The 15,438-nt window shown below is 37.2% G+C and overlaps 1 pseudogene; it reads right to left on the reverse strand.

Annotated features, from left to right (window-relative positions):
• Positions 1 to 11,729: 11,729 nt before the first annotated feature.
• On the reverse strand, positions 11,730 to 12,795 carry LOC123842036 (mesoderm-specific transcript homolog protein-like; annotated as a pseudogene).
• Between the last annotated feature and the right edge of the window lie 2,643 nt (positions 12,796 to 15,438).

Genomic DNA, 15,438 nt, shown 5'->3' on the forward strand with positions numbered 1-15,438 from the left:
TTACTGGCTTTGGGTCTCCATGGTTGTTGATGAGAAATAAGGGTCTCTTAAATGTAATGAGTTGCTTTTCTCTTGTTGCTTTCAAAGTCTTCTTTTTCTGTTGGGCTTTGAAAGTGTGATTATGTTGTGCCTAGGCGTATCTCTCTTTGACTTTATCCTACTTGGATCTATTGAATTTCTTGAATGTGTAGATTAATGCTTTTCAACTATTTTGGGAAGTTTTGGTGACTATTTCTTCATATACTCCTCCTGCCCCCTCCTCTGTCTCCTCTTTTCCGGAGACTCGCATTATGTGTATGTTGATATGCTTGATTTTTGTTCCATAGGCCTCTGACTCTGTTCAATCTTCTTAACTTTTTTCTTTCTATTCCTTGCTCTGGATAATCTCAATTGACCTACCTTCAGATGCACTGATTCTTTCTTTTGTTAGTTCAGATCTGCTATTGAGATCCAATGGGGGAATTTTTCATTTCAATTACTATATTTGAAACCCAAGAATTTCTATTTTTTTAAATAATGTCTCTCTATTGATATATTATATTTGGTGAGATATTCTTCTCATTCAACTTTAATTATGTAGATGTGCTTTCCTCTAATTATTTAAACATGTTTGTAATAATTGATTTACAAAACCATAATGAGATATCACCTTACACCTGTCAGAATGGCAAAAACTAAAAAGACAAGCAATAAAAAGTGTTTCTGAGGATGTGGAGGAAAAAAGAACCCCCTTGCACTGTTGGTGGGAATGCAAACTGGTGCGGCCAGTGTGGAAAACAGTATGGAGGCTCCCCCAAGAATTAAAAAGAGAAATACCATATTATTCAGTAATTCCACTAATGGGTATTTACTCCCAAATAATGAAAACACTAATGCAGAAAGCTATATGCACCCCTATGTTTATTGTAGCATTATTTACAATAGCCAAGATATGGAAGAAACCCAATGATCCATTGACAGATAAATGGATAAGGAAAATGTCACACACACACACACACACACACACACACACACACACACAGGAATATGCAACCATAAAAAAGGAATGAGATTGTGCCATTTGTGACAGCATGGATGGACCAAGAGTGTATTATGCTAAGTGAAATAAGCCAGACTGAGAAAGACAACTACCATATGATTTCACTTATATGTGGAGTCTAAAAAACAAAACAAATAAACAAAAAGCAGAATCAGACACATAAGAGAACAAATTGGTGGTTGCCAGAGGGAATGGCGATGAGGAGATGGGTAAAGTGGGTGAAGGGGAGTGAAAGATGTGGGCTTCCAGTTATGGAATGAATAAGTCATGGGAATAAGAGGCACAGAATAGGGAATATAGTCAAAGGTATGGTAATAGCACTGTATGGTGACAGACAGTAGCTACACTTGTGGTGAGCATAACATAAGGAAAAAGAAGTTGAATCACTATGTTGTTCACCTGAAACTAATGTAACACTGTGTGTCAACTATGCTTAAACTATTTAATTTAAAAAATAAAACAAAATAAAATTTAAAAGAATATTTGATTTAAAGCCTTTGGGAAATCCAACGTCTAGGCTTCATCAGGCACAGGTTATGTTGACTATCTCTTTCTTTTTCCGTGAACCATACTTTCTTGGTTGTTTGCGCATTTTGTAGATTTTTTTTTTTTTATAAGTTGGACCTTTAAAACAATACATTGTGGAAACTCCATAAATCAGATTATGCCTCCCTCTCCAGATTCATTGTTATAATTTGTTGTTATTGTTTGATTGTATAGTGACTTTACCTAAATAATTCATTAAAACCTGGATACTTTTTCATCTGTGGCCACTGGATTCTCTTCTCCAATAGCTTACTGATGAGCTAATGATCATACAGAGATTGAATTAAATTCCTTGAACCAGCAAATCTTCCAGCCTTTTTTTTTTTTTTAAGATTTTATTTATTTATCTGAGACAGAGAGAATGAGAGAGACAGAGAGCACATGAGAGGGGATAGGGTCAGAAGACGAAGCAGACTCCCTGCCGAGCAGGGAGCCCGATGCGGGACTCGATCCAGGGACTCCCCGATCATGACCTGAGCCGAAGGCAGTCGCTTAACCAACTGAGCCACCCACGCGCCCAATCTTCCAGCCTTTATCAGGATGCTTTGTGTCTATGTTTTGAGCTGAATTCAATGCTCAGGTAGGCAGTTTACAATTCTGTCTAACCCTTCAGATTCTGCATGTACAAAGCCTTATTGTCAGCTAGAAGTGAGGGCTAGGTCTTCTCAGATATCTTTGGAGCATGCACAAATTTCTACACATGCTCATGGCCTTCTAGATCTCAGTTATATGTTAGAACTTTTCAAAGCATCCTATGGACATTTCCTTCCCCAGTTTTTCCTTTTTAATTTTTTGGATAGCTTCTTCTTTTTATTAATTTAAATTCAATTAGCCAATGTATAGTACATCATTTTTTTTGATATAATGTTCAGTGATTCACTAGTTGTGTATAACACCCAGTGCTCATCACATCACATGCCCTCCTTAATGCCCATCACCCAGTTACCCCATCCCCCCACCCACCTCCCCTTCTGCAACCCTCCGTTTGTTTCCCAGAGTCAAGAGTCTCATATGGTTTGTCTCCCTTCTCTTTAGCCCCAACTAGTCACACTGCATTTGGAAGCTGCAGTGATAAACAATTGCTGTTGAATTTTTTTTTTTTCCTGATGCCTTGTGGCTAGGCCAGTTTAGGCAAAATGGATTCTAAGTGAGAATAAATGAAGTCATGTCCGAGTATGGAACTTTTAGAGAGCTGCTGGACGGGTCAAATATTGATAATTATTTGAGGATGGGATTGTCAGGGAGCTCCAAATCTCTCTGCCTCTCCACGAGGTGCCAGGCTGCAGTTTCACAGGTAACATTAATTGCAGATCTGTTGGTTTTCGATGCTTACCACAGATCTGGGGTCAAGGGGTTCAGAATAGGCCAATTTAAAATACCACAAAGCTTATTGTTCATGATAAGATCTGACCATTTTTCTTGAATAAATATTCCTGGGATGACTGAAAGCCTTTCATTAATTCCCAGAGTTCTGAAAAGTTGATTTTGACAATTCTTTCCAGTGTTCTCATTGCATATGTGGAGGAACAGATTTTCAGAGGTCCTTACTTCACCATTCCAGAAGTGCTACTCTAACTCTTCATCTCAGTAAGTGTTCCTTCTAGTTGTAGAATTTCCATTTGGATTTGTTTATTTTCCATGTAATTCCACCCTCCTTTGTTTTATAGATTCCAAAATTATGCTGTCATGTACTTACATTTTATGATGACTCCTTTCTTTCATTTGAATATCTCTCTAAGTTACTTTGAAAGTTATTTGTCACAAATTCTATTTCTTGTATAGACTTTGCTATATTCACTTTGTTGTTGTCCACGTGTGCTTTCTGTGTATGTTTTTCTTCTCTTTAGAGACTTCTAAAAAGTAACACCGAGCTACGTGTCTGAATCGTAGTCATTCTCCTTGTGAAAATTTCAAACATGAGAATACTAAAGTCCTGCTTTACCACGTGTCATCATCTTCATTCTTTCTGACTTCATATGTTACCCCCTCATCAGACAATGGTATATAGTTCAAGACCTTTATTATGTGCATTTACATGTCCTTGTGTATTAAAGAAAAATATTTTTTTCTTTATACATATTTGTGAGTTTAAAACAAAAGATATAGTTTAGTGCTTTTTGTTTGCCATCTTTTTTTTCACTTGATTTGCCTTTCGATTTGTCAATTGTACAGCCACATTCATTCTACTTGATGCATAATATTCCATTTTCTGGGTGGACCACAGATTATTTATTCGTTCATACTTTGATAGACACTTTTGTCTCATGAAGGGATATTTTCTTGTCATTACAGAAGATAATGCAGTGAATAACCCTGAAAACATCTCCTTAGGACAACGAGACACTGGGTATACTGAGCACCAGTGAGGGTTCTTAATAGGTGATGAGAAAATTACCTACTTTATTCTCCTGGAAGTCACAGTAGGGGTCTTAACTTTGGCAAAGGATGAAATGATTCTTGCCTTTTTAATATAAAACATCATTCAGCAATTTACTACATTAAAAAGGGACTTGGAAATTCTTGCCCATGGCAGGGTGTGAAAGTAGGAATCAGTAATAATAAGTCATGGGGAATTCACAAAATTAACAATAGAATCCTAAATACCTTATGAATCAACGGGGGAAAATCACATTAGAAATTAGAAAATACTCTGATATGAATGAAAAGGAAAATACAAGATACCAAAACTTATGGGGTACAAAGAAAGAGTAGTAGTAAGTAAAATAGAGCATAGAAAAAGAATAGCGGGCATCAATGGCCAAAAGTTTTTTTTAATAAACAAATTAAACAACATTACAGACGTTTAGCTAGATTGACCAAGGAAAAATCAGAGGAAGGAGGGATATCACAATTGTTAAAGTCGACAACAGACCCAAAGCGACTCATTTATGCTAAGCCCCACATCATCAAACCAAGACTTAATTACAGTTTCAACTCTCTCGGAAATGGAAACTTAAGCCAGTGAATTAGGAATCACCTAATCAGTACCAGTTAGGTAATCTGCCTGCCATCCCCTGAAAGAAAGTGACCTTGGCACAACCAAGCCACTTTTTCCTAGTCTAACTTCCTTGTTTCTGCTCCCTTCTGCCTGTAAAACTCTTTCATTTTGTACAGTTCCTTGGAGCTCCTTTCTATCTGCTAGGTTGAATGCTGCCTGATTCATGAATCATTGAATAATGACAATAAGCTCTTTAAAATTTACTCAGTTGAATTTTATTTTGTAATACTACCAATGCTGCAAAATTAAAAGGGATTATAAGGTAGCACTATGAAAAACACATGCCAACGAATTAGATAATCTATATGAAATGTACATGTTACTGGAAAGACACAAAGCGATGAGATTGACTCAAAAAGAAATAGGAAGTATGAACTGACTTATAACAAGAGATTGACTTTCTAATGAAACAGCCCCCCAACACACACACACACACACACACACACACACACAAGCTTAGGATCAGATGGCTTCACTGGTCTAGTCTTCATTTTTTAAATATAAATTCAATTAATTAACATATAGTGTATTAGTAGTTTCAGAGGTAGAGTTCAGCGATTCATCAGCTGTATATAACACCCAGTGCTCATCACATCACATGTCCTCCTTAATGTCCATCACAGTGTAACTCCATCCCCCCACCCCCCTCCCCTCCAGCAACCCTCAGTTTATTTCCTATGGTTAAGAGGTCTTTTCTAAATTTAAAGGAGATTTAACATCAATCTTTTAAAAACTCTTCCAAAAAATAGATGAGGAAGACACACTTCCCAAATCATACAGTTAGTCCAGTAATACCCTGGCACTCATAGAGACAACATGGTAACAAGAAGAAGAAAAAAAGGGACGCCTGTGTGGCTCAGTCGGTTAAGCATCTGGCTTCGGCTCAGGTCACGATCTCAAGGTCCTGGGATCGAGCCCCACATCAGGTTCTCTGCTCAGTGGGGAGTCTGCTTCTTCTCCCTCTGTCCCTACCCCCTGCTCGTGCTCACTCTCCCCCCTCCAAATAAATAAATAGAATCTTAAAGAAGAAGAAGAAGAAGAAAAAGACCTTGCAGATCAAAATTCCTTACAAATATAGATACAAAAATTATCAACAAATATTAACACTACTAATCCAGGAACATAAAAAAAATATATAATTCTTTACCATGACTATGTGGAATTTATCCCAAGGATAAAACATCAGTTAAAATACGAAAATCAGTCAATATAATTGTTGGGATTTTGCACAGCCTGTCAATCCCTGATCCACTGCATAAAAATGGGCCTTGGGATTGTGGTCTAAGATGGTGAAGCAGGAAGATCTTGAGCTCATCGCATCCTATGTACACACTGAGACAACAAGTACCTCTATGTAACTAACTCTGTTAAATGACCTGAGACTGGTAGAACACCACATTATAAAAAGTAGGAGAGGTGGAGATGCGGTTGGAAACCAAACCCTTGGTGTGACTAACCACCAATGGGAGGAACATTACAAGTGTAGAAAAGTGAGAGGACGAGATCCCACATCAAGCACTTCTGGCACTGGGGACCCTCACTAGGAAGACAAGTCCCCACCATGCCTGGCTCTGAAAACCAGTGGGGGTTAACTCCAAAAGCTTTAAAACTCAGTGGGGCTTAACTCGGAGAGGGTCAAAGGGTGATAGGCAACTGAGCCCCCACTCTTAAAGAGCAAGCATACTAAATAACTCAGCTCGAGACACAGCACAGAAGCAGTAGTTTGAAAAGTGCCCAGAATATATAGTGAAGATGTATTGACAAATCCAGCGAGAACTTCAGAAAAGAGACAGAAAATATAAAAAAGAACCACTCAGAGCTGAAGAATTTAATAACTGAAATGAAAAATACACGAGAGGAAATCAACGGCAGATTAGAGGATGTAGAGGGTTGGATCAACGATCTGGAAGACAGGGTAATGAAAAGCAACCAAGTCAAACAGCAAAATGAACAAAGAATAATAAAAATGAGAATAACTTAAGGGATATATACAAACTTAATTAAGCACAATAAAGGGACATAAAGGGAGAAATTGACAGTAATAAAATAATAGTAAGGGACTTTAATACCGCACTTCCATCAACGGATAGATCATCAGACGAAAAATCAACAAGGAAACAGCGGCTTTGAATGACACATTAGATCAGATGATCTGTACATAACATTCCATCCCAAAACAGCAGAATACACCCTACTTTCAAGTGGACATAAATCAATCGCTAGGATAAATCACATGTTAGGTCACAAAAAATGTTTCAATAAATTTAAGAAAGCTGAAATCATATCAAGCATCTTTTCCAACGGTAACACTATGAAACTGGAAATCAATTACAAGAAAAAAAAAAAACTGGGAAAAGCACAAACCCCTGGAGGCTAAACAACATGTTACTAAACAACCCATGTGTCAAAAAAGAAGTCAAAGAGAAAATTTAAAAATACATGGAGACAAGTGAAAATGAAAACACAATGATCTGAGATTTGGACGACACAGCAACAGCAGTTCTAAGAGGGAAGTTTATGGCAATATAGGCCTACTTGGGGGCACCTGGGCGGCTCAGTCGTTAAGCGTCTGCCTTAGGCTCAGGTTATGATCCCAGGGTCCTGGGATCGAGCGCCGCATCGGGCTCCCTGCTCAGCGGCAAGTCTGCTTCTCCCTCTCCCTCTGCCTGCCGCTCCCCGCTGCTTGTGCTCTCTTTCTCTCTGTCAAATAAATAAATAAAATCTTTAAAAAAGATATAGGCCTACTTGCCTACTTCAAGAAACAAGAAAAATCTCAAATAAACAACCTAACCTTATACCTAAAGGAACTAGAAAGAGAAGAACAAGCAAAGGCCCAAGCTAGTAGAAGTGAGGCAATAATAAAGATTAGAGTGGACCTGACTAAAATGGAGACTAAAAAATCAATAGAAAAGATCAATGAAACCAAGACCTGGTTCTTCAAAAAGATAATTGAAATTGGTAAACTTTTAGCCAGATGCATCATGAAAAGAAGAGAGAAGACTCAAATAAATAAAATAAAAAATGAAGGATGGAAATAACAACCAACACCACAGAGATGCAAAGAATTGTAAGAGAATAGTATGAAAACTTATACGGCAACAAATTGGACAACTTAGAAGAAATGGATGAATCCCTAGAAACATGCCATCTCCCAATACTGAATAAGGAAGAAGTAGGATATTTAAACAGACTGATTACTAGTAACAACTTTGAATTGGTAATGACGACATTCTCAACATGAAAGTCCGGGACCAGATGGCTTCACAGGAAAAATTTTACCAAACATTAAAAAAAAAAAGAGTTAATACTTATTCTTCTCAAGCTATTCCAACAAAAATAGAAGAGAAATGCGAACTTCCAAATTCATTTTATGAGGCCAGCATTACCCTGATAACCAAAACCAGACAAAAACACTACCAATAAACAAACAAACAGAAAAACCCAAAACTGTAGCCCAATATCTCCGATGACCATAGATGCAAAAATCCTCAACAAAATATTAGCAAGCCAATTCAACAGTACATTAAAAGGATCATTCACCATGATAAAGTGGGATGTATTCCATGATAAAATGGGATGAAGCAAAGGGGGTATAATATTTGCAAATCAATCAATGTGATATACCACTTTAATCAGAGGAAGGATAAAAACCATATAATCATCTCAACCATTTGACAAAACATACTCGTTCCAGAAAGTGGGTCTACGGGGTACATACCTCAACATAATAAAGGCCATATATGAAAAACCCACAGCTAAAATCATTCTCAAGGGTGAACAAATGAGAGCTTTTCCTTTAAGACGAGGATGAAGACAAGGATGTCCATCCTCACCACTTCTATTCAACATAGTACTGGCAGTCCTAGCTGCAGTAATCAGACAACAAAAAGAAATAAAAGGCAGCCACGTTGGTAAGGTAGAAGTAAAACTTTCACTATTTGCAGATGACATGATACCTTCTATAGAAAACCCTAAGGACCCCACCAAAAAACTACTAGAAATGATCAATGAATTCAGTTAAGTTGCAGGATATAAAATCAATGTGCAAAAATCTGTTGCATTTCTATACACTAATAATGAAGCAGCAGAAAGAGAAATTAAGGAAAAAATCCTATTTACAGTTGTACCCAAAATAATGATACCTAGGAATAAACCTAACCGAATGAGGTGAAAGACCTGTACTCTGAAAAGTATAAACCAATGATGAAAGAAATTGAAGATGACACAAACAAATGGAAAGACATTCCATGTTTATGGGTTGGAAGAAGAAATATTACTATAATGTCTATACTACCCAAAGCATTCTACACATTTAATGCAATCCCTATCAAAATATCAACTGCATTTTTCATAGAACTAGGACAGAAAATCCTAAAATTCATATAGATCCACAAAAGACCTTGAGTAGCCAAAGCTATTCTGAAATAGAAAAGCAAAGCTAAAGATATCACAATGCCAGACTTCAAGTTATATTACAAGGCTGTAGTAAGCAAAACAGTAGGATACTGGCACAAAAATAGATACATAGATCAATGGAACAGGATAGAAAACCCAGAAGTAATCCTACAGTTATATGGTCAACTAATCTAAAAAGAAGGAAAGAATGTCCAATGGGAAAAAGATAGTTTCTTCAACAAACGGTGTGGGGATAACTGGTCTGCTACATGCAAAAATAATGAAACTGGACCATTTTCTTACACCATGTACAAAAAGAAACTGAAAAGGTGAGACTTGAAAGAAAAATCCTAGAAGCATGCGCAGGTAGTAATTTCTCTGACATCAGCCATAGCAACAGTTTTCTATACATGTCTCCTGAGGCAACGCAATAATCTATTGGGACCACATTGAAATAAAAAGATTCTGCAGAAGGAATGAAACAATCAACAAAACTAAAAGGCGACCTAGTGAATGGAAGAAAATATTTGCAAATGACATACCTAAGAGAGGGTTTGTATCCAAAATATATAAAAAACTTACACGACTTAACATAAAGAACACAAATAATCCAATTAAAAAATAGAAGACATAAACAGATAGTTCTCCAAAGACCTACAGATATACAGGAGACACATGAAAAGATGCTCAACAGCACTCATCATCAGGGAAAAGCAAATGAAATCTACGATGGAGGTATCAACTCGCCTCTCAGAATGGCTAAAATCAGAAACAGAAGAAACAACAAGTGTTGGCAAGTATGTGGAGAAAAGGGAAGCCTCCTGCACTGTTGATGGGAATGCAAACTGGTGCAGCCACTGTGAAAGATAGTATGGAGGTTCCTTAAAAGGTAGAAAATAGAACTACTTTTTGTTCCAGTAATCACACTACTGGGTATTTTCCAAAGAATGTAAAAACAGTAATTCAAAGGGATACATGCACCCCTATGTTTATAGCAACATTATTTACAATAGCCAAGATATGGAAGCAGCCCAAGTGCCCACTGATTGATGAATAAAAATATGGTACCAAAATCACACACACACACACACACACACACAGGAATATTATTCAACCATAAAAATAATGAAATCGTGCCATTTGCAATGAAATAGATGGAACTAGAGTGTATAATGTTAAGCTAAATAAGTCATTCAGTCAAAGACAGACAAATACCATACGATTCCACTCATATGTGGAATTTAAGAAACAAAGCAAAGGAGCAAAGGAAAAAAAAAGAGAGAAACAATCCATGAAACAGACTATTAACTAATGAAAACAAACTGATAGTTACCAGAGGGGAGGTGAGTGGGGAGATGTGTGAAATAGGTGACCGAGATTAATTAGTACACTTGTGACAGACACTGAGTAATGTATAGAATTGTTGAATAACTATATTGTATACCTGAAACCAGTATAACACTATATATTAGCTTTACTGGAATTAAAATTTAAAAAGAATGAAATACATTAAAATTCAAAACTAAAAAATTACTTTTTACATAATATGATACGTATTAGAACAATATACATGAACCTTGAAAAACACCTGTAAGTCTTTTGACAATTATGGGCATTTTGAAGCAGCAATAATTAACATGATACAAATTAAGTGACTTGGTAAAATGGAGTTTTATTTTTCTAAATGGTCCACAGCTCTTTCTCTGAAGAATCAAATGGCACTATGTGAGCCTTTGGCTTCCAAAATTTTCTTCCAGTGTATTTGGTAACTTCTGGGCACCACTCACAAGGATTTACTTGCACTTGATTTTATGATAGTTTTTCTTGGGAGTTTATGCAGCAAGCTCTTTGTTTTCCAAATCCCTTTGGCTTTATCCCTCTTCTAATGAGCTAAAGAAAAAGTTGGATTTCTTTAGTTTACTTAGCTTTTATCTCATTGTTTGGCTCAGAGTGACATCCTTTACAGGTTTCTACATTCACATCAAGGGATATTTAAAACTTATTTTAAAATTTCAAGTGGAATACTTAGCATACATGATGAAATAAGGGGGTCTAATGCAAATTGTAATAAATTTCAAAGGATTAAAGTCCCATAATATGTTTCCCCTCCACGGTTATTGAAAGCTAGAAATTCAGCATGTAACTATAGGAAAAGGAAAACAAAGGAAAATTCACTACTCTACCAGAGTATATGCTGGTTTAGTATCCTTATAAAATATACATGTGTAGTAAATCATAGTCTAAAGTATACTTAGAATACTGCACTATTCAAACCAAACCCTACTTTAACAAAATGTCATAATTAAAAGTAGCTGATGAAATGAAATCCAAAATTATGACAAGGGAGACTCACTGTGACTTGAAGCCGTGTTGCTTAGAGAACTTTAAAAAGCATGTGACCTTAAAGCCATTCAAGGAAAAGTAAGGAGGTACCATCTCTTAATTCTTTACCATATGATTCCAGTTGAGGATGGGCCTGAAATTAATATTTCTAAATATTTCAGAAAAGTCCATAGAAGTGTTTAAAAAACTTTTAAGAATGTCTCTCTTTCTGCATCAGTGAACAGTAGTGCTCATCAGAATTTCCTGATAGCACAAAAACAAAGGCAAGTCCATACACTTGTTCAGATGATAGAAGAAAGGGAGGTGGACTGTTAGGTCACCCTTTAGCCAGAGCATCTGCAGGCTTTTTACCATATGCTGATCACCAACGTGAGTCACTGGACTTTTGTGAGAGAATACTCTTTGGTGGCCAGGACCTCTTTTGGGCATTGCTTCCTAAGTGGAATATACAACAGATAAGGGAGTAGGGGAGGTAATACAGGGGAGCTACTCTTTCCAGCTTAAAAGGAGTTGATGAAGACCTTATATGCATTCAAGAAGCCCATGGGATCCTCTAGCTGTGGACAGTGGCTAATGTGGTCATCTAGAATCGACCCTGTGGACTTTGGCAGTGTTTTCCCGTATAGCTTCAAAAACTCTGGATATGGATTCACAGGATCCAATGGCCCATAGATAAAATGAATGGGAGTAGTTACAGAAGCCAGAGCTCCCATGCAGCATCTTCTAAACGTCTTCCTCTGGTTGATGTACTGTTAGAGATTATTGGTAACTACGTTATCCCATCATTGTTGCATAACCCTGCCCACATGTCAACAGCTCATTCTCAGAGAGTTGGGTGTAGAGCCTAAAGAATGGGATGAGACCTCGGGAGAATACAAAGAAGTTCAATTGTGTGAGGATGGGTGACAGGATACCTCCATCTTTGAGAAGTTTTGAAGAAGGAGAGGATAGTGAGTCTCAGGAAATATACCTCCATCTTACAGACTCTTTATGGTAAGCTGACCAGATCCATTCTCCTGGAACCTATAAGACCAGCTCCTGAGCAACAAAACTCCATAATCATGAAACAAAAAGTTGGTCTTGTGGTTCTGGAGCCCCAGACACCCCACAAGTACTTCCACAATGCTGGCCTGCTCAAATATGGAATACTGATCTGGTCTTGGTTTGTCACTGAAGCCAATGCCCAAGAAATCAAGGGCAATCACTCAATGAAACCTCAGGATCAGACCTTCCCAAATCTTGTACCAGTCATAGTTGGATGTTGGAAAGCCATGTAAAAGTACAACTATTTCAGGACTTCCAACCATACCCACAGAGTCTTGGTAGAAGATGCATAGTCCCTTGTAGGTGAAAAATTTGCCTGACAACTTCCATGAGTGAAGAGCAGGAGAAAGTAGGGGTGGGGTGGGATATGCAGATAGGCCACAAGTAGGGGCACAGCCCATAGACCCACCTGAACCCACCACTCCCTCATCCTAATTCAGGTAAGATCTGGGCTACAAGACTCCGTGTTTGGGGGGCACATATTCTTTTCAATAATGCATGAGATGCATACAAACACTTTACATGTACTCATGTAAAAATAAATTACAGAAATTAAACAAAAATAAAAGAAGTTAAGAAGCATCAAAGAAATGCAGGCAATCAATGAGGTATTGTCCAAATGGCAAGGCTTCCCAGGGTGTTTTCTGTGAGAACTTTAAGGAACAGCAGATGCTATTGCTAATAAAAAAGAACCTGATTATGAAGAGATACTAGAAATTAAAATATGATGAAAGGAGCAAAGAAGCCTTACTAAACAGATTTTTTAACACTCCCATTTACAAATGAGGATACAAAAGTCACATTTGAGATATTAGCAATCAAACCTTCCTTAATCTGATGAAAGATTCAAGAAACATGTCAGTTTCTCTGAACTCCTATCATTAAGTCCTCCTGATTATAAGGAAGCTAGCAAACAAAGGCCAGAGAAAGAATCACACCCATTTCCTCCTCCATGTTCACAGGTGATATCCCAGGAATGTTCTTACTGGTTCATCCTGGGTCATCTTTCTGCACTTTGAGCCAATGACTGTGGCACAGGCGCTCCAAGTCCTCCAGTGGAGAAGCCAATGGTGAGTGGGTTATGAGCTACTCTCATTGAACACTCCAATCAACCAAGTAATGCATATTTGCAATATTTAGTAATGGCTTGTGTACTCAGATTACCAATATAGCTATAATTTTGATTACCAGTGTTTTATATAGATACTATTTGTCATTTACCCCTATTAGCTAATTCATTCTATTACCATTTCTATTTGCATCTCAGATCATCTTCCATTTTCCTAAATAAAATTTCTGAAATGTTCCTTTAATATGGTGTCAGTTAGTAGAAACACTACAAGTTATGACTTTTCTCATGTGTATTTCAGAGTTAAGATCTTAAGAGAGCCAACACTGAAATAGTATTCAGTGTACAGGGCAATTAATCAGGATTAATAGCTGAGGAAGGGTCCAGACATATAATAATCAACCTTCCTTGATCAAAACTGGATGTGGCTATCAGAGGAAGTCCCTGAGCTCAGGCAAGGAAGCTCTCTGTATCTGAGGTAATGACGAAAAAGGCTAACGGCTGAGGACTGCCAGCTGACTGCACTCTAAGCAGCTGAAGGAGAGAGTCTGTCTTTGGGAGGGGGTTCTGGGTGGTCCATATTCATGTCTATCATAGGTTCACTATCAAATGATACTCTGGCCAGGTAGACAACAGTAGACTGACAGTTATTTTCTCTCAGCACTTGCTTTTGGCTTCCATTTCTTGATGAAAAGAGGGATGCTGTCACACTATTTGGTTTTCCATTTTTAGGCATCATGTCCTTTTGTCTGCTATCGTGCTCTCTGTGCTTACGTCATAAGTTCACTACAATGTGTTCACATGTGCTTCCTGGATCCAAGATGTCATGGCTTCCCTAAATTCAGGGCTATTACCAGAAATTTTCATTTGACTATTATTTTTCCAAAATTCACCCATGTTTCTGCTTCTGGAATGCCTATGAGGTGTACTTAATAACTACTTATTCCATTCCTTAAGTCTCTTTGCCTCTCTTTAATCCTATTTTTCTCTTTATCTTTCTATGAGGTGTTCTGTATTATTTCTTTCACTTGTCTTCTAGTTCGCCAATTCTCTATCCAGGTATGTCTCCTTTGTTGTATAAAATTTCTTTAATCTTTTGTTCTAGTGGTTACGATGATTAAGTCTAGAAAACTCATTTAGCATATTTTTGATAATGATCTGCTTCTTCCTTATATGTTCTGTCATACATACACACACACATACATGTTAAACACATTTATTTTTTATGTTGGCATTTGGTAATAATTCTGTGGTGGTTTCCATTCTGTTTTCTTGTTTGATTTTGCTGATAGAGGCTTGTTTTTGGATTATGTGCTTATATTGAGGGAGATTATCTGCAGGAATCTTACAAAAGCCTTAATTAAGATTAAGTTCCTCCAGAAAGGATTATTGTATATTTTCCATTTGATTGGGTTGCCACCAGGAATTATTTGGATCATGCTGATAGTGTTAATTTGAACACCAGGGCTACACTAGAACACTCGTGTGGTTGCAAATTCTCAGAGACTTTTTTCCTTCACTCAGAGCTAAGGACTGGGAATAGAATTTTTCTTGGCATCTCCTATTCCAATGGAAAAAAATAAAGTTTTCACACAGAATGTAGTCATTCAAGCACCATATCATGCAATGCCGAGTATTTAATGTGATGGGTCTTATTTTGTCAGGCCAATAAAAGGTAAAATAGGTAAAAATAGGTAAAAATTAAAAAAATCTGAACAAATAGCCTAAGTTAAAATACGTGGTCAGAATCAAGGAAAGTCATTTTAATACTATTAATTTGTACAACTCTTCTCTGACTTGATTGAAGTGGCAGGAGATTTCCACTTGCAGGTCTGAACTCATATCCTTCTCATTATGATTAAAAGCATACAACTATATGTGCTCTGGTAAGCGCTGTGAATTGTGCAAGACTGTTGAATCTCAGATCTGTACCTCTGAAACAAATAATGCAATATATGTTAAGAAAAAAAAAAGAAGAAGAAGGTAGCGGGAGGGGAAGAATGA

This window comes from Mirounga angustirostris, unplaced genomic scaffold (assembly GCF_029215605.1).
Source record: "Mirounga angustirostris isolate CCGP_5_RB_7025 unplaced genomic scaffold, mMirAng1.0.hap1 SCAF_11, whole genome shotgun sequence".
Taxonomy (NCBI): domain Eukaryota; kingdom Metazoa; phylum Chordata; class Mammalia; order Carnivora; family Phocidae; genus Mirounga; species Mirounga angustirostris.